Here is a 26829-nt window from a genome sequence, read left to right on the forward strand (position 1 = left end):
ATGGCAAAAAGTACAGTCGATGTTTTGAGATGAAACCCAGTCCTGCCAAAGGGTTTTGGCCTGAAACGTCAACTACATTTTCCCCATAGATGCTGCCTGGCATGCTGTGTTCCTCCAGCATCTTGTGTGTGTCGCTCGCATTTCCAGCACTGCAGACTTTCTCTTACTCATGGTTGATGACCAGTAATGAGGGTAAACTTTCGTCCATGCAAGTACTAGTTGAGATGTTTTACACTCCAAAGCAGGCTCTGTCAATCAGTGCACAGTAAATGTAGCGGTAAATGAACATGATGCAAAGGCTATGGGGCGTTCACTTCCATCACTCATAACATGTGACGTGACTGCACCCATACCATAAGGCAAGCTACCACAGGCAAGCTTCACCGGACGATGTCACCATTTCCTTTACCTTTTGGAAAGCCACCTCCACTGCCTTGTCCATTGTCATTTCCTCCTGGTCTGTAGTAATGACTTCATGGGGTGGAGCACAGTAGCCAGTCTTGGCAAGAAGCTGCTACAGTAACTGACAAATCCTATTAAAGGACTCCAACTGTGACACATCCTTTGGCCTTAAAGCATCCACCACTAATTGAACTTTCTCAGCATACTTGGGTAAATCTTGTTTATCAATGGTGTAACACAGGGGTGGGCAAACTGTTTGACTTGAGGGCCACAAAGGGTTCTAAAATTTGACAGGGGGGCCGGACCAGGAGCAGATGGATGGAGTGTTTTGGTAATACACCTCATAAGAGAAAATAAAATGTCATGGGATATGTAGAAAACATGTGCTTTAATTTCAATTGAAAATGAACAAATGCAATACAACAAAATATCTGTCTTTGAAGTCCCATGGTATTTAACTATTTATTGAAATGATTCTTAAAACACTGAAAATTAAATGAATAAAACACAGCTTTTTTAATAGTAACAGTTATTCTTTTAAAGCACTGAAAATTCTGTTATCCTTCAAGATATTATCATCATCACTCTCCTCCTGACTGTCTTTATTTCAAAAACGGTAGGAGATGCAGGTCTACTTGTCCTGCTCCTTCTTATTCAATTGCCCCCTGTGCCAAAACTCAACAACGACCCGCACAATGACAGAACAGTGAGAGCGCGCCAGTATGCGGAGCGCGTTATTTGATCTGGAGCGCATTTTTTATTTTGAGAACGTACGTGCACCTGCGCACTACTCATGTCCATCACTTAACAGAAATGACATGTAACATGTAAGGCTTATTGAAAAAAATATTTTCAAATGCATTTTTTACATAACACAACAAAGAAACTTATTTTTAATTTCAGTGGGAACAGTGTTGTTGGTCTCCCTTTTTAGCCAGCGCATCAAAGTCTGGATTTAGTTTTGTTGTGGCGATTCTCAGGATGGATCTGAGGTGTTGGTCAGTTAACTTGGATCTGTGGCTGGCTTTGTTGATGTTCATGATGCTGAACGCCTGTTCACACAAATAGGTCGAGCCGAACAAAGAGTAAAGCGCAAATGTGGAGTAATACGCTGCACCTCAACAAAGGTCAATGTGTAGCGGTGTGCTACATGCAGCGCTAAAATTACGACACGGAGTCGGTAACTACTGTCGAAGAAAAAAACTTTATTCGAAATCCCCAGCCTCACTTTTAAGCCTCCCTCAACCTGACCCCCTGCGCAGAGGCTCCAAAGCTCTGTGCTCGCAAATCCCCGCAGGCTATCTCCCTTAGCCAGAATGCTGGCTAATTGTGAGCCGGTTCGGATGTGCCAGGAAATGGGTCGCCACAAATGTATATAGAGTGTGTCATCTATTGGGAAAATGCCAGAATTGCGGGGAAAAAACATTAACAAGGTTTATTAATATAATTTCATCAAGTTCTGCGGGCCGGATTAAAAAGCTTAATGGGCTGCATATGGCCCGCGGGCCGTAGTTTGCCCATGCCTGGTGTAACCACAAAAGTGATGCTTAGTTTAAAGAATTCACACTTGTTGCATTGTGCTCTGAGCACATGATCTTCTAATCTTTTTAACACTGCCTTGAAATTTTGGAGATGTTCTTTTGGCATCCTTACCAATGACAATGATGACATCCTGGTAAGACTGAGTGCCTGGACAATCTCGTTGCACCTGGTTCAGATCTTCTTGCGGGAGTGCAGGTGCAGATGCTACTCCAAAAATAAGCCTATTAAGCCCTTTGTGAGTGCTTATGGTGAGAAACACTTTGGACTCTTTTCCATCTCCATCTGAGGGTAGTTTCCTCCGCTCAGTCCACTTTGGTGAAGTGTTTTCCTCCAAAATGGCTTGCAAAGAAATACTGTGTCCTTGGTAGAGAGTATTGATTTACTTTCAGTACTGGGTTGATGATGACCTTAAAATCACCACAGATTCTGACAGACACAATCTTTTTAGCTATTGGAAACATTGGCTACTTCTTCAATTCTGCAATGTATACTGAAATGGACTCCCCTTCCTTTTGATTCTGCTCATGAAACCTAAAGCATTCTGCTATCTACAATGGTTTCATTTCTAAATGTACTTGCATTACTTAAATATCAACAAAGCTAATTTCAGCTGGTTTGGTTGGAGCAGTCAAACTTCTGAGCAAACTGTATGCCTTTAAACCCAGAGTACTCAGCAAAACTGGCACCTGCTTTTTATTGTCTATATCATTTGCTTCAAAATATTTGCTCAATTCACTCAATATACAATATCCAGTTATCTCTTGTGTAGTCATATTTATGTATCCTCCTGATGTAGCCAGGTATTTCTGATCTTTGTTAATTGATGCTGTTTATCACCTGGTACTCACTGATTATGAACTCGGGAATTGTCAGTTTTCTGACATTTCTTAACTCGAACATCTCTTTCCCTTCCCAAAGAAGTACTGTTTTTATTTACTTGGCCATTTCTTGCAGTGCTCTTTTTTGAACTCAAACGTCTTGCTGCATTTTTTAAGCTTGAAATCTTGCTGCACTTCAACAGTATTCATCTTGATGCATCCGTTAAAACTTCCTTGTTGCCTCTGTTATGCTTTGTAACCCCAAACCATAAAACTAATTAAAAGGAAGCAAGGAGTCAGGAATGCATGTCTTAGTTTCGTTTTTACCTTTAGTGAGCCACGCACTTATGACGTGGTGGTGAGCTGACGGATGCCAATCACGTACTTTTACATATAACCCATAATGATTTTGTAAACAACAAAGAATGCTTAATCAAGCAATATATTTACAATATTACTGAAATGCTAAGTACACAATAGTGGAAGCTGAGTGTCCCGTGTCGACCAAAGATGAGTGAACTTCCCCAGAATGAACAAGACAGGGCCCTTCACCACAGGTACTACTCCTTTCTGGACTCCTCATACACCCCTGTCCTCCATATATATGATGTGTTAATGTATGGAGTGTAGTGAGCATATGCTGCAATGTAAATCAGCGTAGAGTGTGGGCGGCACTTTAATGTAGACAGCAGAGCCACTGTCTCAAAGCGTCAGACACTCTAGTTCCATCGTGATCTCGGGTCCTGTACACGTAGGGGTTGGACATTCTCATTGCGACCACGTGGGTTTCCTACGGGTGCTCAGGTTACCTCCCACATTCAGAAGCTGTACCGGTTGTTTGGTTAATTGGCCATTGTAAATTGTCTCTAGATATAGGAGAGTGGTAGATTCCAAGGAGCAGCAGATGGGAATGTGGTGAGAATTTTTTAAAATGCACGAAGGGAGGATTAGTGTAAATGCATGGTTGATGATTGGTGCAGACTTGGCGTGCTCCAGGGCCTGTTTACTATATCTTGCTATGACTTTGTGACTGCAATACAGACCAGCCTCTTCCCTTTAGATAATTTGTCTGTTTGTTCCTGCCTTGGTGTTGACATCTGTCTGGCTTACCAGTGATTACCAATGGAGGGAATCTGGAGGAGAAGAAGGAATAAGGGTGTCTGCACCCAGATTAACACAGACCATGACTGAGACTCAGATTCTAATTATAACTAAAGACACTGTGGTTACAAAGGAGACATTGGACTTGAATTGGATATTGTAACCTTCCTGTGCATTGTCTGTAATGTTTAACCAGTAAGACTTTTTATTATGATCAAACATTGATAATTAAAAAAAGAACTGCAGAGAAATAAAGTACCTATACTTGGTCAGGTACTACAATAGGACGGATAAAAAGAAGATTTTGATGCTTATTTCAAGTATTTTGACCAGAGAAATTATATCACAAATGAGAAAAAAGGTAAATGTATTTCTTGCTATTTTGGGTCTTACCAGATTTTGGAACTTCTCCAAGGTTGATTGCATCAACATAATTAGCAGGTTTGTCTTACACAATGCTCACAGAAACATTATCAACGCGTTTCAACTCTGAGTCAATTCTCACTGAAAAACATTTCAGAGTCAGTATCAGTACCAAGAGGAAGGAGAAGCTCTTGCTGACACCATCATTACACTGTCGTGTCTGGCAGGCTCCTGTGACTTTGGTGCATTCAGGATCATGCCTGTTGATATAACTCTTTCTGTGGTCTCTGAGGGGGAAACTGACCATATGCGGCTGTTGTTTCAAGAGTTTTAAATCAAACTCTGATATTTTGTTGGATTTGGAAATTGCTTCTAATGACTCAAAGGAGTTAAAGTGCTCTTCTGACCCAACCTATATTGTGTGGCAAAGAGTCAACATAGTCCAGACAGCAACACAAATGCCAAAACATGAAGTGGACTTCTCCCTTTCATTAGCGAACAGAGAGCTCCCAGAAACAGTTTTTCCAAACAACTACCATGTGGCAGAACCAAGTGTCACTCAATTTCCTGAAGATTTCATTCACACAGTGTGGAAACATAGATTACTTACAAAGAATGTGTTTAAGTGTAAAAGCGTTATTCATGATTAACATCAAGGAGAATATTTTCTGGTTGTGTCTGACATCCGCTTGAAATGGCTGGAAGTGCTAATGGCCACTGACAGGATTGTGACTCTTCTGAGGTACGTATCTCCCTATAGCTATGGATTACCAAGGGAGTTTGTGTCAGACAACAGTTCTTAGTATGCTGCACACAGATTCAAGATCTTCCTGAAATAAAGTGGGACTCACTATATTTGTTTGCACCATATCGCCTGTGATTAATGGTGCAGCTGAGCTGGGTTTGCACAGTTTAGAGAAGGCCTGGATGAAACAAGATTCTTGTTCCATTCTTGCTTCTTAAAAGTTTGCATACCAGAACACACCTCTCACACTGATCATAAGAACACATGCTGATTTGATTCAGAATGTCAACATTGCCCTCAGCTGGCCTTGTTCAAACATGATTTTCCTTCCACTATTTCCAGTGCAACACTAGAGAGCTCAAAATGAGATGACCAGGTCTATCTAGATGTTCTCTCAGATGGATAGATGGTGATAATCAAGGATTTCAGACATCCAAAGTGGCTGTTGATATCTAGAGTGGTGGTCAAGCATTCAACCCTTTGATCTACATGTTAAATGTGAAATAGACATGTTCATGTTCAGTGTACAGCCATCATGACTTCCCAATGCTGAAGCATATGCTGGTAAATATATGGGTTTAATATTATCACATGTACTGAGGTACAGTGCATAACTTTGTTTTGCATAATTTCATCACGTCGATGCATAGTAGAGTCTACAGAATAAAGTGTTACAGTTACTGAGGAGGTATACACAAAAGTGCAAAGCTATCGCAAGCTAGGTTGCAAGGTCAACAATCCATTTGGGGACCATTCAATAGTCCTACAGCAGTGGGATAGGGCTATCCTTGAGCTTTTGTATCTTCTGCCCTGTGGGTAGTGTGGGTAAGCTCTTTCAGTTCAGTGACATGGAAGACTGTTAGGCCTGCTCCCAGCCTGCACATGTAGGCTCCTCCTAGTCTTCACCCAGTTAATAGGATTCACCTCCGCTTGTTCCAGATGCATCACTTGCAGCCTATTTAACCTAGTTCTCATCTACAATCTTTGTTCACTCATCGACCCAGCCAGCCTCAACCAGTTACTCCTAGCTTTCACTTTACCTGGTTAAGGTTTACCTTGTTGCCTATTGTGTTTAGTTTCTGTTGTCCTTTGTTTTGAGGCCCCTCGTGGCTTGTTACTTTGGGTCAATTATTAAAGTTATTGTTCACTGCTAAGTCATCACTGCTGCTCTACTTCTGGGTCAAGCCTCCTCTACATGGGTTTGTCAGAAGCCTCCTGACAAACACTTGGCTCCTGCTAGTGAGGTTGCAGCTGAACCCTTTCCTCATGCTAATGATCATCTGGCAGCTCCAGCCCATTTTATTCCTTACATTTTACGCCAAATGAAGGTGATAGACTTAAAATTGTACAAATCAGACTATAATTTGTAAGTGGGCACAATAATTGCCTGAACCTTTTCTGAGATTGAATAATCTGCTTCAGCTCAGATATTAGTATGTGTTATGTTCTGTGTTGATAAATGCTTAAAACTTGTATACAGATAATCCCCATGTAACAAGGGCTTTGCTTTCCAAGAAAATAGTCTGAATGGTGATTTTCCATAACACAAAGCTATGTCATCTGTAAATATATGAATAAACACGAGTGAAAAGAAGATGCTTATTAATTTATTTTTCACATAAATTCCATGGGAGTGAGTTTCTGGATAGCAATTAATGAATTCTATAAGGACAAATTTTTGTTACCTTAATGGTCTTGATGCAAGTTGTCCTTTACTTCTGTTAACTTGTGTAATTCGTGTGCTTGTTTGCTATTAGGCATCCATATTGGTGGCTTATCAAAATTCGCCAGCAAGGGAGTCTAGAGGAGCAGAAGAAATAAAGATTATTGCACTCTCGGTTTAGGGTACATGAGTCAGGCACGCTTCCTATTATTGTAACTAAAGTTATTATACTCCCTACCAATATCAATCTGCAGCCCACTAACCATCTTTAGAGCCTTGTTTTAACCCCTAACCGATGTCCACTGAGCAGGGCAGTGAATTTATCCTAGTTCAGCAAACCCCTCTTTAAGTGTATTAAAAATTAATCCCATGCAAATTTTCAAGCATCCTCACCTGGGTAATTACGAACACCTTTTCTGTTTCAATGGATGCTGTATGAAATGTTAGATACTTTCAACATGACCTATTTTTATTTCAGATTTTCAGCATCTGCAATAAATTGCTTTCAGACACTTCAGCCTTTTTTTCTCCTACTCATCACTCCTTTCCACACTGACTTTCCTCTGCATCTCTCCCCTTCCTCATTTGTGCACCATTCTTCTGTCCTACTCCCAACTCACCACCTACAAACCCTCAGCTCTTTATGGACTAACCTCATCCTCCTTTTATTGACTTTTTAAAATTCTTCTTTTTTGTTGATTCTTCTTTTTCGCTTCTAAGTGCTAGGCTTTCTTTTCCCCTTACCTTCCTTTCTTCCTCATTCCCTCTTTAAACAGGCTTGCATCTTTAATCACCCCTTCACTGATCATCCTCCCTGAACCCTTGCCTATTGGGACATGTTATTTATTGGGACACGTACTTTCGGCACAGACTAGAAGGGCCGAGATGGACTGTTTCCATGCTGTAATTGTTATATGGTTATTCTCCAGCCCTGCTTGATCTGAATCCCAGTCTTCCCGTGTGCAAGGCCACTGTTTATGAAAATCTGGCAGAGAAGTCATTGAAAAAGTATGACAATCATTCCAATGTGCATGGTGCAGGAGCACATTTATAACATGAGAGAGTGTATGGTGCAGGTGAGTCGGATCTTAAACAGGAAGACAACAGCACTGTTCACTCTTGTTTTTCCAATGTCAGGCCTACTTCTCAGCTGTTCTATATTTAGTCATTCTCCAGTTAGAATGCAGCAGCCAAAGTTATTTCTATATTAATTATTTTTGGTTTTCATGAAGTCAATTCAGGATAAGAAACTACAGATGACATGTTACATTCCAAAGGATACAGGATATCCCATACAAAATGTGGTTATGCAAGGAATGAATTTGGTTCTCATACTATCTGGCAATAAGATACATAAAGTAAGTCAGTAATGTGATAGTGGCAAGTCAGTTGTATGATTGCCTAGTTCAAAACAATATGGGAAGATTTTATCTAAAGGATGTTAAATGAATGCTAGGTGTTGTTGATCTAGAAAGTGCATTCATTTCTGGAATTGGATCTCAGTGTATGCCCCTTGGTATCAGTGGAGGAACATGGAGCATTCTTTTAGATAGGGAGCAAGAGTACAATAAGGTTAGACACTGACTGTGGCACACAATGGTAGCTCAGGGTGCAGAGGTGCTAATGGGGAAAGCACAAAATTTGTAATGGTGGTCTGAATATTTAAAGTGAACCTTCTTCTTACCTCTTAGGTGCAGTCTTCAGAGAACTATTGTCTTAGCTGGTGAAGAACTAAAAGAGTAAATTTAACTATGCTGTGGCCATTGACAGACAAACAACAAAATGTGTTGGCTTTCTCATGTGCAACTGTGCAGCCAAATGCCAGTTTCAAATACAGTCCCTGAGCCCCCTTCACACTGCATGACAAATAGATCTTTGCCCTGGCAAAAACTTCCCTAAACTTTCAAAGTTCCTGTTCCTTCCTTTCAGTATTACCAGTGATATCCAGATGCATCGTGTATGTTAAGTCTTTCCTTCCTGACCTGAAGCAGGTTAAATTAGGACTCTGAATAATTTCTCCCCTCTTTCTTTGCATGTAGTTAAAACCCAAAGTGAAGATAAAACAGTGAAGCCTATTTGTCTTCTGCTCTATTCTCATTAGCCAAGACCTTAATCTTTATTTACATACTTACCATGACATAGATGAAGATTATTCGGCCCATTAAGTCTATGCTAGCTCAATTCAGAACAATCTGCCTAGTCCTATTCCCCTCTTATTTCCCTATAATCTATTCTTCTAAATATACTCTCATTTATCCTTTTCAATTTACCCTGTCTTTAGCTTCCCAGAAATAAGGTGCACATTGTATCAAGACTGTTGGTGGCTCAGCAGACCATGCTCTGCAATTTGGAATGCCAGCATCTTTCTACGGGGCGTCCAAGGAGGGGTACTATCTCCAGTGAAGGGGCTTATTGTGTCCAGTCTGGGGCCACTCACTCAGCTTTGATCCCCACCTCTTACCTGTGCCTCCAAGTAGCTGTTCACATGCGATAGTAGCCACACTCCCAAACACTGCTTCAACAGGTAGATTAATCAGGTGAGGGTAGTCGGCAGCACTCATACCCCAGTGAGATAAGTACGTGCCTGTTTTAGCTTGCAAAGTCAGCTCTGGCTGTCTGGGTGAGTGAGATCCAACCACCAGGAGGGTGATTCTGCAATTCTCCATGCAGAGCAAAAGGCATGACGAGACACAGAAAGAGTCATGGTCATATACTGCAAACAAGGAAGTCCCCAGTTGTGACAACTGTTCGTCCCACTGGACCCAGCTTCCAAGGTTGAGAGAGTGGAACTGCGTCAGTGCAATGGGTTTTCCACTTTAAAAATTCTTCTGCACAACTTTCCTGTCATCATTAGATATGAGAACAGCTGCCATCTTTCTTTGGAGAAGCTCTCAAAAATGAAGGAAATACTCAAATGGAAGAATGCTATTTTTAAGACTGAAATAGGCAGGAACAATTCTAAAAAGATTAAAAAATATACGAGCCTGACAAAGATCAGTAACTGACTGCAATGTATTGTCAAAAAGAACTGCTTCCCTCCATACTCATGTTCAGTTCCTGCTTGTTACCTAGTCACACACTGACCACCAGAGTCTAGAATTCCCGAAGGCTTCTGCTTATTTATGATCCGGATATCTTTGATTCCTTTATGCTGGCTTGACACAGGAAACAACTTAGCACTGGATAGATATTGACTGGAATCTGTTTTTAATTTTCAGTCATCTACATATGTGGAAGTTGCAGTAATATTAAAATCTATATTTAGATATGTTGCTACTTAGTATAGTATTTATGTGAATGTTATTATTTGTACATTGCTGTATGCTGAGATGCACAAAGATGCCTGGACACCCATCTTTCTCTCACTTTGTGCCTTCAACTGACTGGATATTACTTCTCTCACTCAGAGAAGAAGGTCTAACTCTTGATGTGATATAGATTCTATATGTATCTGAAGATCTCATTTGTGGTGACTCATCTGAAAAAAGTAATACTAACTTAATAATAATTAGTATTTGTATAGTACCTATAATACATTAAGATGCAGGCTCAGAGTGCTTTGCATAGATCAAAAAGTTAAGACAAAATAGTCATAAAAATATGAGAGAGAAGATTACAAATCATAAGTAAAGACAAACATTATGTAGAATACAATGTAATTGAAATACTGAATTATACAAATGTAATCAACATCAACAGGCATTAAGTAATCCTATTAAGCAAAGGCCAAATTAAAAAGTAGGTTTTTACAAGAGTTTTGAAACTAGCCCAGCATATCTCAGTTGGTAGAGTATTCCAGATTTTAGTTGCATAAGAGCGAAAGGCCAATCTACTGGCTCTTATGTGCTTGGCTTCGGAAACACAAAGCAAACCAGTATTCGCAGGTCTAAGGTTACAACTAGGGATGTAAGGGAATAGGCTCTCCAAAATCTACAGAGGAACTATATTATTCAGGGACTTATATACAATTAAGAGAATTTTAAGATTGACGCTAAAGGACATAGGCAGCCATAACTGGTGAAATGTTCATGTTTTGGTGAAGAGTCTTGCTGCTGCATTTTGACTAAGCTGCAGCCTATTAACAAATATATTTCATAGAAGGTGCTGAAAAGACTACATTACAGTACTCTATTCAGCTAGAAACATAAGCATGTATCAATTTTTCTGCACCCTGTGATGTTATAAGAAATCCTACTCTTCCTTAAATGAAAGAACACTGTCTTAAAATATGGATAATATGTGATTTATAAGATTTATAGGTGTAGCTATTATATCACAAAGGACTTCACAGCACAGCATTTTTTTTATTGTGTGTGAGCATTGTGGCATTCTCTTTCTAAAAGTGCTTTGTGGATGATTAACTGTTTTTTGGTTTTTGCAGGTAATAGTTCTTCATCTAAGAAGAGTGCAATATCATGCAGGTCCAGCTTGCATCAGTCTGCTTCATAAGATTTAAGATTCAGGATTCAATATTATTTAATGTTACTTCCAGTACACAAGTGTAAAGGAGAATGAAATAATTGTTACTCCAGATCTGATGCAGCACAAAAATCACAATAAGATAAAGAATGCAATAATAAAAACATGATAAATTCAGAATAAATACATATCATAGCTTATTGACTGCACTGTATTTCCATAAAGTGATGCTAGGCACAGGAGTGTCTGTACATAAGGGGACTCTGACAATAAATGATAAAGTAGTGATGGTGCGTTACTGGGTAGAGGTGTTGATCAGCTAATTGGATCTGGACATTTCTAAATTGCACTGCAGGTGATAGGATTGGAGTTATAGTATTAACAGTAGCCAGTCAAACGCTGTTTAATTTTTCTGCTAATATCAGGAGGCTGACTGTTTTCTGTTCTGTGTCCACATAATGCTGGAAGCAGATTTTCTGTAATGTCAGGTATCCTTGACAGCTAAAAGGTGTTGTACACAAGATGGAGCAGTTACACAGGTTGTACAACAGCCTTACTTTGAAACTACATGCAACTTAGGAAGCTCTAGAAGACCTGTCAGCAATTCCAAACGAGCAACAAGGCATCTAATCTGGAAACTGCTTTTTTCACAAAAAAACACAACAATTAGAATTGGCTTAATGCACAGTTTTGAGACTATTCGTCAGTAGCCACCTGGTGGTATCAGCACTGGACTCTGAGGTGAAAGGTCCCGAGTTTGAATCTGGCTTGGCTCCTGACAAGCTTTCCATCCGCACTGGGCTGAAAATCAAGTTAGCAACTCAGCTTCATAAAAAACAACCAAATGCTAAGGAAACGGCAGAAGTGCTGCCTGATGTGCCATAAGGCATGAAAAGGAACAACAGCACCAACAATTCTTCAGTACTTTAAAATGCCCTGTTAGCAGCTGCAGTAAAGAGACCATACCCTGAATCCAGCTTTCAATCACTGCAATTGGTTGCCGTCTTCCCAGGGTGATCAATCCCAGGATTTTGTAAATGGTGTGAAAAACTCATTCATCGTTGGTTCTCAGATCCTTCAAGCTGTCCACAACTCATGTTCTCAATATCATTTATTTATTTATTCCTTACCTTTTTTTGCATTTGCACTGCTTGTCTGCTTTTGCACATTGGCTGTTTGTCTGTCTTTGTGCGCAGTCTTTCATTGATTCTATTGGGTTCCTTAGTATCTGCAGTGAATCCCCGCAAGAAAATGAATCTCAGGGTGATATATGGTGATATATACATACCTGGATAGTAAATTTTCTTTTAAATTTGAATTATCATATTGATTTGACTCACACCAGTTTGCAAATGAATCAGGGAAAGCTGATGCCTTACACCAGAGATACCGAGTGGTCACAGTCCTTGCTGTATTTGATCAGTTGTTAGGTGTCCTCATATCACCCAGCTCCTGAGGAGGTGTTGAGCAAATGGTTTGGAATATTGTTTGAACACGGGTTTTTTAATATAACTGATGTTTGGAAACGTGCTGCTGAACTTATTCAGTTCAGTACAAATGAGGTGGAACTAAATGGGCCCAATAAACTCATACATTTCAGATTCTTTGTACAAGTTAGATAAAATATCTCCATCTTTCAATGCACATTAGTTCCCAGTCAACAATACTGAGCTGTACATCATCTTTAAACTTCTTGTGACCCTGTCATTTACAGATTATATACATTATAGATGATGGCAAGAATAAAAAATGAACGGAGGTGAAAGATACATCAGAGACAACTAAATATCTTGACTCTGAATCAGAACGGATGCAACAAATTGGCTTTGGTATTGTTTTCCACTGTCAAAACTCAGAAGAAACTGATCAGTTAAAACACAAAGCCCACATTCTAATGAGGCTTTATAATGTTTGTACTTTTTCTCATTTTGATTTCACAATGACATGATGGAAGCAAAGGGCATATGAAAAAGCAATCTATAGTATAAGAAGGTCAATGCATGTTTGATGGTTCCAGAGCCATTTTAAAATGCTGTTGGGAAATAATCTGACTGCATTATTTTAAATGAAGGAGTCACCAGTAATATTCCTAGAATCATGCTTAGTATAGGCTGAAGAATACTGGTAGTCTCAAATGGAGACTATATATAAGTTCAGCTTTCCCAAAGTCATACTGAAACTATCGGAGAGGCTTGTATTTTTCTTCTAGCAGTTTGCTAGGATGTAATAAAATGTGTAATTAAATAAAACTCATGAATTTCAAAATATATTCATAGGCAGCATGTTTGTTCCATTCTGTGTGGCAAAGCTGATCAGTAAATTTAGACTTGGAGGGCTGTGCTTTATTTAGTGATTCACTAAGTAAAACATTTTACAGCATGCCAATACTATTCCTGTTTTTGAATGGTTTATGGGTGGTCTCCCAATTTTGAGTTTGCCTAGAGCTCCAATAAATTCTCATCATATTTCTGATGTAAAATTTATTTACTTACTTACTTATGGACTTGAGGCTCATGTGGATATACTTCAAGGGAAGCTGAATGAATCAATCAAGAATAATCAGGTTTGTATGGAAGCACATGCACAGAACACATGTTGACTGTGCTGTGCTTTTATTTAGCGAACTTAGCTTCAGGCAAGACAGATATTGAATACTCTTCATTGAATTATTTTTATGTAATTAAGAACATATAATTTCAATAATTAAAATTTCAGAGTATCATAGTTCTAGAAAATGTGACTTAAAAATAGCATGCTGATAACTAACATGAGAGCCTAAAGAATTTTGTTTCAAGTTAACTTCACAAAATTATTTAATGGCTTCTGTTCAACTTTCAACATTGGCAATCTGGGCAAAATGTGATGGAAATATTAAACAGACACAATGCATTCAGCGTAGATCTGGAATCAAGCAAAGTCATATTTCACTTGAGACTGACTTCTAGAAGAGAAAAGGCAGCTATAAACATCTGCTATGAAGGATTAACAATGTAGCTTCCACTGCTGAGACTTGAGCAACCTTAACAACAATGATGGGATTTAATTATTGAAAATAAAAATAAATTTGAAAAATGGAGGTCATGCAACAGCTGCCTGACTTGAGCTGTGGCCAGTTAAAAAGTATTTCAGAGCAAGTAACACTTCCGTTGACAGAGAACCCTGCAGAGGGACCTCTCTTACAAACATTCAGAATTGGCATAAGACTGGGCAAGATAGTGTGGGAAGACAAAGGTACTTAATCTCCTTTCTAGCTGCAACCGTTCAAGCAGGTGTAATGTGGTGTGCAGGATTTCACTTTGAGGGATTCAAGTAACATGTACTTATCCTGAAATTAATGCTCATAACATGCTTTTGGTGTTACTGGTCTTAAGATTTAAGCGCTGGCCAAAATGTGCTCTGCAAGTGTGAGGCCGGAATGGGGAAGCTGCTTTTGCATTCTGTATTTGTGCTGGAATCTGCATAAATCTGAAAATGGATCTACACTGACTGGTTTATGTAAATGTGGCTGTCATTTAAAATGTAATTTCTTCCACCTGCAAAAATCATTCACCTGACATATTTAATAAGAAGAATTGACTCTTTGACTCTTGTACTACATGCTTCTGAATGAAGCATTTAAATTACACAGAAGCCAGTAGTATTAGGGTGAAAGTCAGAGAATGGTACATCAATAAAACAGGCCTTTCAGCCCACCTAGCCCATGCTGACCAGCAACCACCTATTTACAGTAGCCCCTCACTAACCCCCTTTTGTTTTATTCTATTCACATCATATCAAACCCAGATTCTATGGACATTTACAATAGCCAAAAAATCTATCAGACGCACATCTTGGGATGTGGGAGAAAACTTGAACATCCAGAAGAAACCCACGTATTTACAGGGAGAAATGGGAAACTCCACATCGACAGCATCTGAGGTTGGGAGTGAACCAGGGTGTTTGACACCTTGGAGCAGCATGAATCCCACTGATTCAGTCACAGATGAACGTGAAATGGGTTTCTTTAGGAAAATTATCTTTGGTGACTAGTTTAAGACTGGTCATATGATGTGAGTAAAGTGCTGATTCCACTTCTGGGGTTTTGTCTTCATCTTTGATTCAGATAAGTAAATTATACCAAAATATTCATAGCTGGGGTACTTCACCCCACATGGTGAATCTTTCTCTAGTCTCTGGTATTGACAATTCACCTTGACCCCTCTATCTGACTCCTTACTCTTCCTATTCATTGGTAAATGCTAACAATATATTTACCACCTCAGTTTATTTATTCCTCACTCTGACTACGTCTTCTGCATTTACAGCACTGCACTCAGTAAGAACCAGCCCCAATATTGTCATCAAAGCCATCAGCTAGAGCAGATGTGAAACAATCTTCCACTCCATGGACTCTATTTATGGTTTCCAGTGCCTTGGGAAAGAAACCAATATAATAATAAAAAAAACACCCCATACACTTTCTCTTCCATCCCCTTTCTTTTGGGCAAAGTTACAAAAGCTTGAAGACATGCACCACCAAGCTTAAAGACAGCTGCAATCCTGCTATAAAAGGCTTGAAGAAACCTTTTGTAAGATAACGATGAACTCCTGATCTCACTGCCTAACTTGTCATGACTCTTACACCTTATTGACTGGCTGCACTGTTCTTTCTTTGTATGTGTATCATTATATTCTGCATTCTGTTACTGCTGTTCCCTTTGCACTTACGTTTTGAAATGATCTGTAAGTTCTCATTGTACCCTGTTACATGTATCAATAATAAACAAATTTCAATCCCTATTCTTTTTATCTTGATTCCATTCTCTCTCCCCTAATATTGTCCCTACTGACCTTCTTTGTGATACACTTGATGCGTTCCGCTGCTTCAACAGTTTCCAGTTTCCTGGTTCCAATTGGTTCGTTCTTACTGTGACTACGTAAAATCCCTCTACACCTCCATTCCACAAGAGCCCCTTGCATCTTGAACAGGGGCCCAACCAGTTCCCTTCCAACAACACACTCATTTCCATGACTGCGCTCAGATTGAATAACATTTTCCTCAACTCTACTCAGTTGCTCCACAACAAAGTTGTGTCTATGGGGCTGAAGTATATCTGTGTTTTAGTAAGATATGTGTGACAAAGTCCCACTCAGGCCTCCTCTATAATCAGTTTTTTGATACATTGACTTCCACTTGAAAATTGTCATTAATTTGGTACCAATTTCCACCCTGCTTTCTCCTGCATATGAATTTCTCTGTCTCAGCTTTTGGAGAAAGATTAGTGACCAACATTCAATCTAAACCCACAGATCCTGAGTTGTCTCCCTTCTCAGCAATGGCTTCCTTATTCATTGTGGACAAAGCCCTCTAATCTGCCTCATGTACTTCTTGTGCATTTGCTCTCATCTCTGTCTGATCAGAACAACAATACATTCCACTGGTCTTCAGTTTTTTACCCCACTAGCCTCAGCTTTCAACATCTCGTCCTTCACAACTTCCATTGCCTTTGATGAGGTTGCAACACTTCTCCCTGCTTTTCAGCATTTCTAAGGAATTGTACCTTTACTTATTTATTGATCTGCTCTTCCATCTTTATAAGCTACTCCCAGCACTTTCGCTGCTCAGGTTACAGAATTTCACCCTTTGTACAATACACAAAACACTCTCCAAAATTTGGGATGATAGACTCATAGAGTAATAAAGTTGGGAACAGGCTGTTTCCCCCAAATCATTCATACTGACCATAGTGCCCACCAATCTAGTCCCATTTGGCCCATATCCCCCCTGTTCATGTACTTATCAAAATGCCTTTTGCATTCTGTTATTATACCTGTCCTCTGGCAGTTTATTCTACATATGCACCACCCTGCATGAAGAAGTTGCCTCTCAGGTCCCTTTTAAATCTTTCACCTCTCTCTCTAAGTCTGCAACCTCCAGTTTTAATCTCCAGTTTTCTGGGGAAATGATTGCATGCATTTCACCTTATCTACCCTCAATGGCCATTTTATTAGGTACCTCTTCCTCCTTCTGTACAAAATAAAGTGGCTACTGAGTATATGTTCATGGTCTTCTGCTGCTGGTTTAATGCATTCAGAGATGCTCTTCTGCACACCACTGTTTCCAGGCATCATTATTTGAGTTACTATCACCTTCCTGTCATCTTGAACCAGTCTGAGCAATACCCTCTGACCTCTCTCACTTTCTCCTACAGAGCTGCCTCTCACTGGCTTTTTTTTGTTTCTCTCACCATTTTCTGTAAACTCCATAGACTGTTGTGTGTGAAAATCCCAGGAGATCAGCAGTTTCCGAGACACTCAAACCACCCTGTCTGGCACCAACATACATTCCACGGTCAAAGTCACTTAGATCACATTTCTTCCCCATACTCATGTTGTTGTCTGAATGACAACTGAATCTCTTGACATGTCTGCAGGCTTTTATGCATTAGGTTGCTGCCACACGATTGGCTGGTTAGATGTTTGTATTAATGAGCAGGTGTACAGGTGGTCACTAATAAAGTGGTCACTGTGTATGACCCTCATGATTTTATACACATTATAAGGTCAGTCCTCAATCTCTTATGCTCTAAGAAATGAAGTCCCAGCCTGCCTAACCTCTCCTATAACTCAGGTGTTCTACTGCAGTATCCTGGCAGGTATGGAATAAAATTCACTCTCACAGATTTATGTGTAAAAACAATTGCATGGAATATACTTGGTGTGTAAGGTCTTTATACATTAGTGAGATAGGACATTGCAATTAATGAGGGAAGACATTGTAGCTAGTGAGATAGTATTTTTATAAATTGTGGAATTGAATAACTTGTACAATGTTTGATAGCACAAATTGTATGTGGTGAGACATTGTGTTCAGTGAGACTGTACATTGCACATGATGAAGGGAGACGATAGAAATTTATAAGATTATGACAGGCATAGATAGAGTATACAGTTGGTATGTTTTTCATTAGCAGTTTTATTTAAGCAAAGTTCAAAGGAGATCTGTGGGGAGATTTTTTTTACATGTCGAATAATTGGTGCCTGGAATATGCTACAGGAGGTAATAATGGAGGCAAATACAATAGAGCTGATCGAATGGCTCTTCATAATAAATGTGCAAAGAATGGAGGAATTTGGGCATTGTGTAAACAAAAGGGATTAGTTAGGCATTTACTTACTAGTTTAATTAGTTTCGCACTACATTGCTGGGCAAAAGGTCTATCCTGTCTGTACTATGTTCTATGCTCTGTGAGAGTGGACTGACTGCCTATTTGTTAGGAGTGATTTATGTGTCGATATAGGATACTGTATATGGTATGATTCTTAATCACTGTTTACATATTCCTTAATTTTAAGTTTAATAATTTTATCAAGATTTTTGTACAATGTTCTCCTGTGGTTGAGTTTCATGCATCTCTGTCCAATTATCTGAGAAACTGCAGGATAATAGTCACAGATCATGCAGAAATTGTGATCAGCCAAGACGATGGATGTGAAATATTACTTGCAAACCTAAATTGAGAAAAACAACATTTATTTTATGAAAGTAATGGTGTTTTGTGCAGACAAAATTATATAAATTAAGAAGAAAAATTTATATTATTAATAGAGTAATTTCATTGAAGTGTTTGACTTAGAGTTCTCTTAGAAGACTTGTTTGATATTGCAGCTAAGGCAATGAGATATTTCAACAAGGGCACAAATTTAGCATGTGGAAGAAGATTTATTTTATTCACAGTGTCTTTCGGCAATACTGACCTTTGTACACCGATAAATTAAACACTTGCAAATGCTTAATGTTGACTTCACGCTCTGTCTTTATATAAATACTGTGAGAAGTAGTTTATAGAATGGACATGTTTTCCTGGAGAAAGGGGATCCTTGAAGTTACTTCCATAAACAAGAGTACTGCATTCTGCAGGCAACAGAAATATTTGTTCTGGAAGGGATCTTTACGCAAATAAACTCAAGGTGATAATTTTACACATAAAACGCATAGCTCAATGTCAAACCAACAGAAGTGGGTTTTAAATAAATGAGAATTTGAAGAGAATTCATTAATACCAGCACTGATTTTTATTTGCTATTTCTTTTATCAGAGGATGTTTGGGCTGAATGGTAGGCTCTGGTCATCTGTTGTTCCTGCATCCTATTTTTCTTTGTGGGTAACAGGAAGAGCGCTCTTTTAACAGCAGTTACACAATTCACAGTTACTTTCTGAAAACAAAGCAATGAATATATAATTATTGAATTGTTCTTCCTATTATATTGCTAAAGCTTTTATTCCATAGCAATGGTTAAAGTTGGATATCGCAAAGCTCAATTATAAAACAAGTTTTCACAATGCTCAAAAGAAAATATAATCTAATCCATATTGTTTTGTAACTCCAGAAACTAATTGAAAGAAAAACAAAAGGGCTGAGGTGCTTGCCAACTTCGTTTTTTTTGTGATGTGCTCCGATACGACGTGGTGGTGCAAAGACAGATGGCGTTCACGTACTTCTTACATACAACCCATAATGAATTATGTAAACAAAAAATTCTTAATCAAACTATATATATTTACAATATTGCTAAAAAAATACTGAAATATTAAATATTACTGCCTACTTAACTATAAACCAGCTCAATACAGAATGCATCTCACTTCAAATGTGTAACATAATACTCTCTAGTCAGCTTACATATATACTTGTGGCAGTGAAACTATCTCAAGTTCTGGAGTGTCCTCCATGGTGGTTGTAGGATTTGACTCTGGGACTGTAGGAAGTAGTTCTGACAACTCTGGACACCTTTCTTCTCCAACAATTGACTGCTCTCCTCAACTGATTGATGTGACTTCTCCAGATAACATCATATGCAATCTTCACTGTGTAGGAGAGTGGCCCACTTCTCTCCTTAGTCTTTCCAAGTACCCACATTTGATCATCTCTGTAGTTCCTCACCAGGACTCCTTGTACAGGAGTGGAACATCGAACCTCCTTGTTTGAAGAGCCCTCAATTTATCCTGCATGCTACTGAGATGGGGTTTGAGTAGATCCAAGCAAGGGATGATCCAGAAAGAACAATGTTGGTTGTGCAAAGTGCAAAGAGCAAGTTGGCAAGTTAATGATTCAGTGTCAGTGTAGTGTGTTCTGCAGTCATTGCTTGCAGTGTTTTTTAGACTCTGGACAAACCTTTCCCCTGAGCCAGTGGTATGCTGCAGACATAATATGTCATTCCATTCATTTTCAGGAATGATTGAAATTATTCTACAACAGTCCATTATCACTGACTAAGTGTTCTGGAACACCATCCCTGGAGAAGAGGCTTCTCATCACATCAACGTCTAACCACTTGGTTGCTGCATCCACTACCACCATGAAATTTGTGCCCAGGAATGGTCCAGCAAAGTCCACATGCATCCTCTGCCAGGGATGAAGATGCACTGCTCTTGGCATCTTCTGAATGTGTTGGCATCATGAACAGAACACGGCTAGCTGCTTGATTTGCTGATCTAACCCAGGCCTCCAAGCAAAGCTTGAAGCCAAGCTTTTTTTAAAATCTATGCCCAGATGAAGTATGTAGTTCCTACTACACATTTGCTCTCAGCTTGGATGGTAAAACAATTTTCAATCTTCCTGTCAAGAGCAAGTTCATCCCGGCACTAGCAACTTGAATTTCTGCTGCACATTCCAGCCATTCTGAGTTGCTGTTGAGAGAGTAATTTGAGTTGAGAGAGTGTGGGGTCTTTTCTGGTTTCTCCTTGCATCACCTTTGTCATAATAGGGAGATTTTTGATTTGCATTTGGAAGACTATGTCAAGAGGAGTGCCCTCTTTAGTAGATTTTTCAGGTATTTCCTTTTCCAGTGGTAAACAGGATATTCCATCAGCATTTCCATGAGCAGTTGTCCTCTTGAAATTCAATCTTGTAATTGTGTCCTCCAAGAAACAGAACACACCTCATCATTCCTGCTGCTGTTGTTAGTGAAACATTCTTCTGTGGATTGAAAGTGGATGCTAGTAGTTGATGATCAGTAATGAGGGAAAACTCCCCCCTCCCAAACAAGTACTAGCTGCTAGCTGAGATGTTTTACAACACAGACCAGACTCAAGGCCTCTGACAATCTGTGTGTAGATTTTCTCTGCAGTAGCAGGGGAATGTAATGCAAAGGCTACAGACTGAATTCTTCAATTCCATCACTCATAACATGTGACGTGACTGCTTCTGTTCTATAAAGTGAGATATCGCAGTCAGGCTTCAATGGATGATGTGGATCATAATGTGTGACTACAGTGTCTGACATCACTATTTCCTTTGTCTTTTGGAAAGCCACCTCACACTGCTTTGTCCATTGCTATTTCTTCCCTGTAGTAATGAGTTCAACTGTGGAGCACAGTAGCCAGGTTTGACAGGAATCTGTTATAGTAATTGACAAATCCTAAAGAGTACCACAACTGTGACATGTCCTTTGGCTTTGGAGCATCTGCCATGGCTTGAATTTTCTCAGCACACTTGTGTAATTCTTGTGATGGCGTGACCACAGTAAGTGATGCCTGGTTTAAAGAAATCACACTTGTCACTTTGTATTATGAGCCTATAATCTTCCAATCTTTTTAATATAGTCTTGAAATTTTGGAGATGTTTCTTATCATCGTCACCAGTAACAATGATATCATCCAGGTATCACTGTGTGCCTGGCGAGCTTTGCAGCACCTGGACCGTATACTATTCCAAACACAAGCCTATTATAAGTAATTCAGATGTTTGTGAGTGTTTATGATGAGAAGCATTTTGGAATCTCCTTCTGTGTTCATCTGTAGGTAGATTTCAACTAAGTCCACTTTGTTGAAATATTTCCCTCCGGAAGGGTTTGCAAAGATATCCTCTACCCTGGGCAGAGGGTATTGATCTACTTTCAGTACAGGATTGATGGGCCCTTAAAATCATCTGATTGACCCATTCTTTTTAGCTATTGGGCTCCATGGGCTCCACTCAACGTTGGAAATAATTCCTTCAGCCTCCATGCGTTCTAGCTTGCTGGTACTTTGTCATGGATTGTATCAGGAACAGGAAAGACTTTGTAAAACTTGGGTGTGGCATTTTCATTTAACATTATTTTACCCTTGATGTTTTTGAATTTCTAATGCCATCCTTAAATATTACTGTGACATCAACCGGTACCTATATTAATTCACTTTCAGTTCTCTCTATTGCAAGGGATGTGGCATTCATATGGTGGATAGATCTCCAATCAAGTGCAGTTTTCTTAGCCAATCATGGCCCCAGAATGCTGGCCCTCTAATTTTGACCTCAGACAGGCCCAGTGTGGCTTGTTGTTTGTTGTATTTTGCCATTCTATAATTTAAGTTCTTAGTTGGATAACTGCACACTTCAGTTCAGTATTTTTGAAATGCCATTCAAACTCATTTTGTGGAATGACTGAAACAGATGAGCCAGTGCCCAATTCCATTTTAATTACTTTTGGTGTAAGTCTTATTGCTGGTCGCTTGTCAATTTTCATACAGTAAATCTCAAGGCTGCCTAGTCCGGTGTCACTCTCATCATTATCAGATTTTTCATTAATAACATGCATTTTGATGGTCTTTTTGAATCTGCAACTTGATTTTTTTTTTAGCTTTTTCTCTTCCCTGTGCAGTCCTATGCATACTTGTCTCCCTGACATGTTCTTTGTTTCAGTATGTGTCCTTTGTTTCATTTTCTGTCTTACACTTGCATTGATCTGGTGCATGTGAGCCCCTGCCACAATGATAACATAATTTACCATATTAGAGGAAGGTTTTTCACTCAGAGAGTGGTTGGTGTGTGGAATGCACTGCCTGAGTCTGTGGTGGAGGCAGATACACTAGTGAAATTTAAGAGACTACTAGACAGGTATATGGAGGAATTTAAAGTGGGGCGATATATGAGAGACAGGGTTTAAGGTTCAGCATAACATTGTGGGCTGAGGGGTCTGTACTGTGCTGTATTATTCTATAATTTCCTCAGCCAGGCAAGTTTTTACTTAAGTGTTGCAACTTTGTTCAAGTCACTTTCATTCCAGAACGCAACTCAGTTGTATCTCTGGATGCTGTTTCCATTGACACAGCAATTTCAACTGTTCTTTTAAATGTTTATTCTGCTTCAGTTCAGGGCTGTTCTTGAATGCTTTCTTGTAAGATCCCCAAACTAAATTATCTCTCAGTACATCATTAAGCCCATTTCTGAACTGACAACACTCAGACAATTTCTTTGGTTCAGCAACGTAAGGTGAAATGGATTCTCCTTCCTTTTTGTTCTGCTTATGAAACCTAAAGCATTCTGCAATCAGCAATGTTTTTGGTTTTAAATGTTCCAGCATTATGTTCATGATATCAGCAAGGCTTACTTTGAAAGTTTTAATTGGAGCAGTTAAATTTCTTAGCACACTGTATGCTTTTCTACCTATTGCACTCAGCATCTCTGGCATTTGTTTTCATTGGCTATTTCATTTGCTTCAAAATATTGCTCAATTTGTTCAGTATAAATCAACCATCCAGTTATCTGTTTTGCAACTGAACATGTCTATCTTTCTGAGGTAGCCAGTCACTGCCTGGTTCAGAACTTGCACCATCTCAGATTGCAAGACCCTGCAGCAGATAGTGAAGTCAGCTGAGAAGATCATCGGGGCTCTCTTCCCGCCATCACGGACATTTACACTACACGCTGCATCCGCAAAGCAAACAACATTATAAGGGACCACACACACCCTTCATACAAACTCTTCTCCCTCCTGCTGTCTGGGAAAAGTCTCCGAAGCATTCAGGCTCTCACAACCAGACGATCTAACAGTTTCTTCGCCTAAGCTATCAGACTCCTCAATACCCAGAGCCGGGACTGACACCTTACTGCCCTATTGTCCTGGTTATTATTTATTGTAATGCCTGCACTGTTTTGTGCACTTTATGCAGTCCTGGTTAGGTCTGTAGTCTGGTGTAGTTTTTTTTTTGTTTTTTACGTAGCTCAGCCTAGTTTTTGTTCTGTGTCATGTAACACGATGGTCCTGAGAAACGTTGTCTCATATTTACTATGTACTGTACGTAGCAGTTATGGTCGAAATGACAATAAAAGTGACTTGACTTGACTTTATTTCTGCTTTTTTAAAAATTTATTATTATCTCCCAGTAGTTACTGTCTATGAATCCATGGCTGTGCTCATTGCTTTGTAATTTTGTCCATATTCTGCCATTTTCTAAGCTCAGACCTCTCTCTCCCCTTCTGAAGAAATGCATGCTGCACTTCAACGGGTAGGTAATCAACTTGGGGGTTCGTATTAAAAACTTATCATTGCTACTGTTATGTTTTGTAACTCCAGAAATTAATTGAAAAAAACCCATGCAGGAGCTGGGACACTTATCTACTTCATTGGTTTTTAGTGAACTGCTTCCATATGACATGGTGGTGCAATGACATATGCCATTCATATGCTTCTAACATATAACCCATAATGAATAATGCAATCTATCAAATGCTTAATCAAGCAATATATTTAAAATGTTATTCACATATTACTGAAATATTAAATATACTACACATGTATTTGAGAAATTAATATCCAATGACACCAGAACTTAAAAGGTAAATCTAATAATGTCCACACTGGGAAATCTTAGCATGCAATGGGAATGGTTTGCTCTTACAGAATGGCAAAGTGTCATTGTATGCAGATTAACTGGGTTCTTTTGCCTGCTGAAGGAAGAATGTTTCCTCTCAAGAGAGGATGGCATGACAATGTGACGCTGGAAAAAATACTCCTGTGCTGAAATGGAACCAACTATGCCCATTTATTGATTGCTTTAAAAAAGCCACTATTGACCTTTCATTATTATCTGCACTGTGAGGTGACATTGGATGTTTGTGGAAGCCTCTGTTATGCAGTAAGGAAATTGCATTTCAGTTTAATTTCTGTCAGATTTTATCACTGCTGAAAATTAAATTGGGCAGTGTGGAAATAAGTTTGCAATTTTCTATTCATTTAAACATTATTGCCATTTTCATCTCCTTTAATGATTAGCATTTTCCCAGACTCTCATTCAAACACAAGTTTTTAGTCAAGATCTAGATATTGGATAAATTTCAGAGGAACTGAAGTTAAATTTGTAGGAGTAGATTACAAGCATATTGTGCTCAGCACTTGTAAGACTTTGCTCAGTCAGTTTATGGTGAGCTAATAAAAACACTTCCTTGAAGGGAAGTTGCTGGAAAACAAAAGCAAAGGTAACCAAAGTGTAAAACATTCAAAGAAATTCAGCTAGGCCCTGGTCAAGATTTGAAGGGGTCACAGTGGAGAGGAACCCATACAGCTGGGAGTGTTCAACAATGCAGAGTGATCAGAGACTAGAAATATAAGGTGAGAGCAACTGCCTGGGTCTAGTGTCAGGTGATGGAGAATTGATTATCAGAGATGAGAAAAACAGAAGAGCTTTTGCCCGATATTGGGGAATAAATACTATATGGAAGTGAATCAGCTCGATTCAGTCCTCAAGTGCATTTTGATTGGATGATCAAAGAGTAAGAGATTAGATATGAGAGTGGGCCCAATATGTGCTAAGTGAGGGCTGGTTCCAGATCAACAAATTGATATATGCAGGCAGGTTAATCAAAGGACATGATTTTGGGGACCATGTTGGGGATTATGGAGATGATGTGGGTCCACAGGTAGAATTGATGTCAACATAAAAGAGACAAAGGTGACTTGAACAGACTGGATTTGTTAAAATTAACTCCCTTTACACCCCTTGCAGGTTTTGCAAGTTCCTTGAACAACTATTTCTATGCGAGGAGCCTATTCTTGTTACAGACCAAAGAGTTCATCACAAAAACAGTTGATTTGTTTGATCAAAAGAAAGGTTTGCCTTATTTGCAATATGTGCATTGAAATATACAGTGAAATGCATAAATTGTGTCAAATTAAATCAAATCTGCCCAGTTTTGGAGTTATTTCAGGTTTCAGAGTCTGATATTTAGTTTTTAGTTTTCAATACCACTTGTGTATTGAGTAAAGATGCACTAAATATGATTGTAGGATTTGACTGAATATAAGTTTTCGAAATGCAGTCTTTGTAATTTGTGATATTTTAGAACAAGTGATTCAATTTTGTGAAATTTTAGCAATTGTGTTTCCAGAGGTCATCTTCTTTTTCATGGTCTGTTTGTACAATCATCTTTATATCAAAGACTAGCGCTGATTGGCCTTCTATATCCATGAATGGTTTAGCAGAACCACATGCATCTAATTCGGTAGATGTTCTCACCATTTGCTTTTGTCAAAGCTACAACCTGTGCCCTGCTAATCGTAAACCTAGTCACGCACGCACGCACGCACACACACACACACACACACACACACACACACACACACACACAAACACAGAAATACATTATTCTTTCTCAAATCTTGCAAATGCTGATCCTCTTTATCTTCTATTACTCCTATAATTTATTGGTTTTAGAATCTATTTATCTATCTATTTTTGCTGATGAGCTCTGAATTTGAATTTTCTTGTTAGCTTTTCATGCCTGCTTGTGTGTGTAAACCTTCTTTATTTGTTTTAATGCCCATCTCAGGCTACATCCACACTACACCAGATAAATCCATAACTGAAGCTTTTTCTCTTCGTTTTTACCCTTCGTCCACACTAAAATGGCGTTTTCGTCCCCCGAAACCGGAACTTCTCAGAAAAGCTCTCCAGGGTGTGTAATTTTGAAAACACTGCTTGGGCAGATCAGTGTGGATGGGGTAACCGGAGAAATCTGAAAATGCTGTCATGACTTGCC

At 39.1% G+C, this 26829-nt stretch overlaps 2 long non-coding RNA genes across 2 annotated transcripts; one reads left to right on the forward strand and one right to left on the reverse strand.

The window, feature by feature from the left end:
- The first annotated feature begins 4111 nt into the window (after positions 1 to 4111).
- On the forward strand, positions 4112 to 11273 carry LOC132404411 (uncharacterized). The gene is made up of 3 exons (XR_009515527.1): positions 4112 to 4224; positions 7564 to 7710; positions 11016 to 11273. It is a non-coding gene; the product is annotated as an uncharacterized LOC132404411 (long non-coding RNA).
- Positions 11274 to 19085: 7812 nt separating this feature from the next.
- Positions 19086 to 20141, reverse strand: LOC132404413 (uncharacterized). Its single transcript, XR_009515528.1, has 2 exons — positions 19717 to 20141; positions 19086 to 19249 (listed from the first exon to the last, which is right to left on the reverse strand). It is a non-coding gene; the product is annotated as an uncharacterized LOC132404413 (long non-coding RNA).
- Between the last annotated feature and the right edge of the window lie 6688 nt (positions 20142 to 26829).

Source organism: Hypanus sabinus, chromosome 14, assembly GCF_030144855.1.
Source record: "Hypanus sabinus isolate sHypSab1 chromosome 14, sHypSab1.hap1, whole genome shotgun sequence".
NCBI lineage: Eukaryota > Metazoa > Chordata > Chondrichthyes > Myliobatiformes > Dasyatidae > Hypanus > Hypanus sabinus.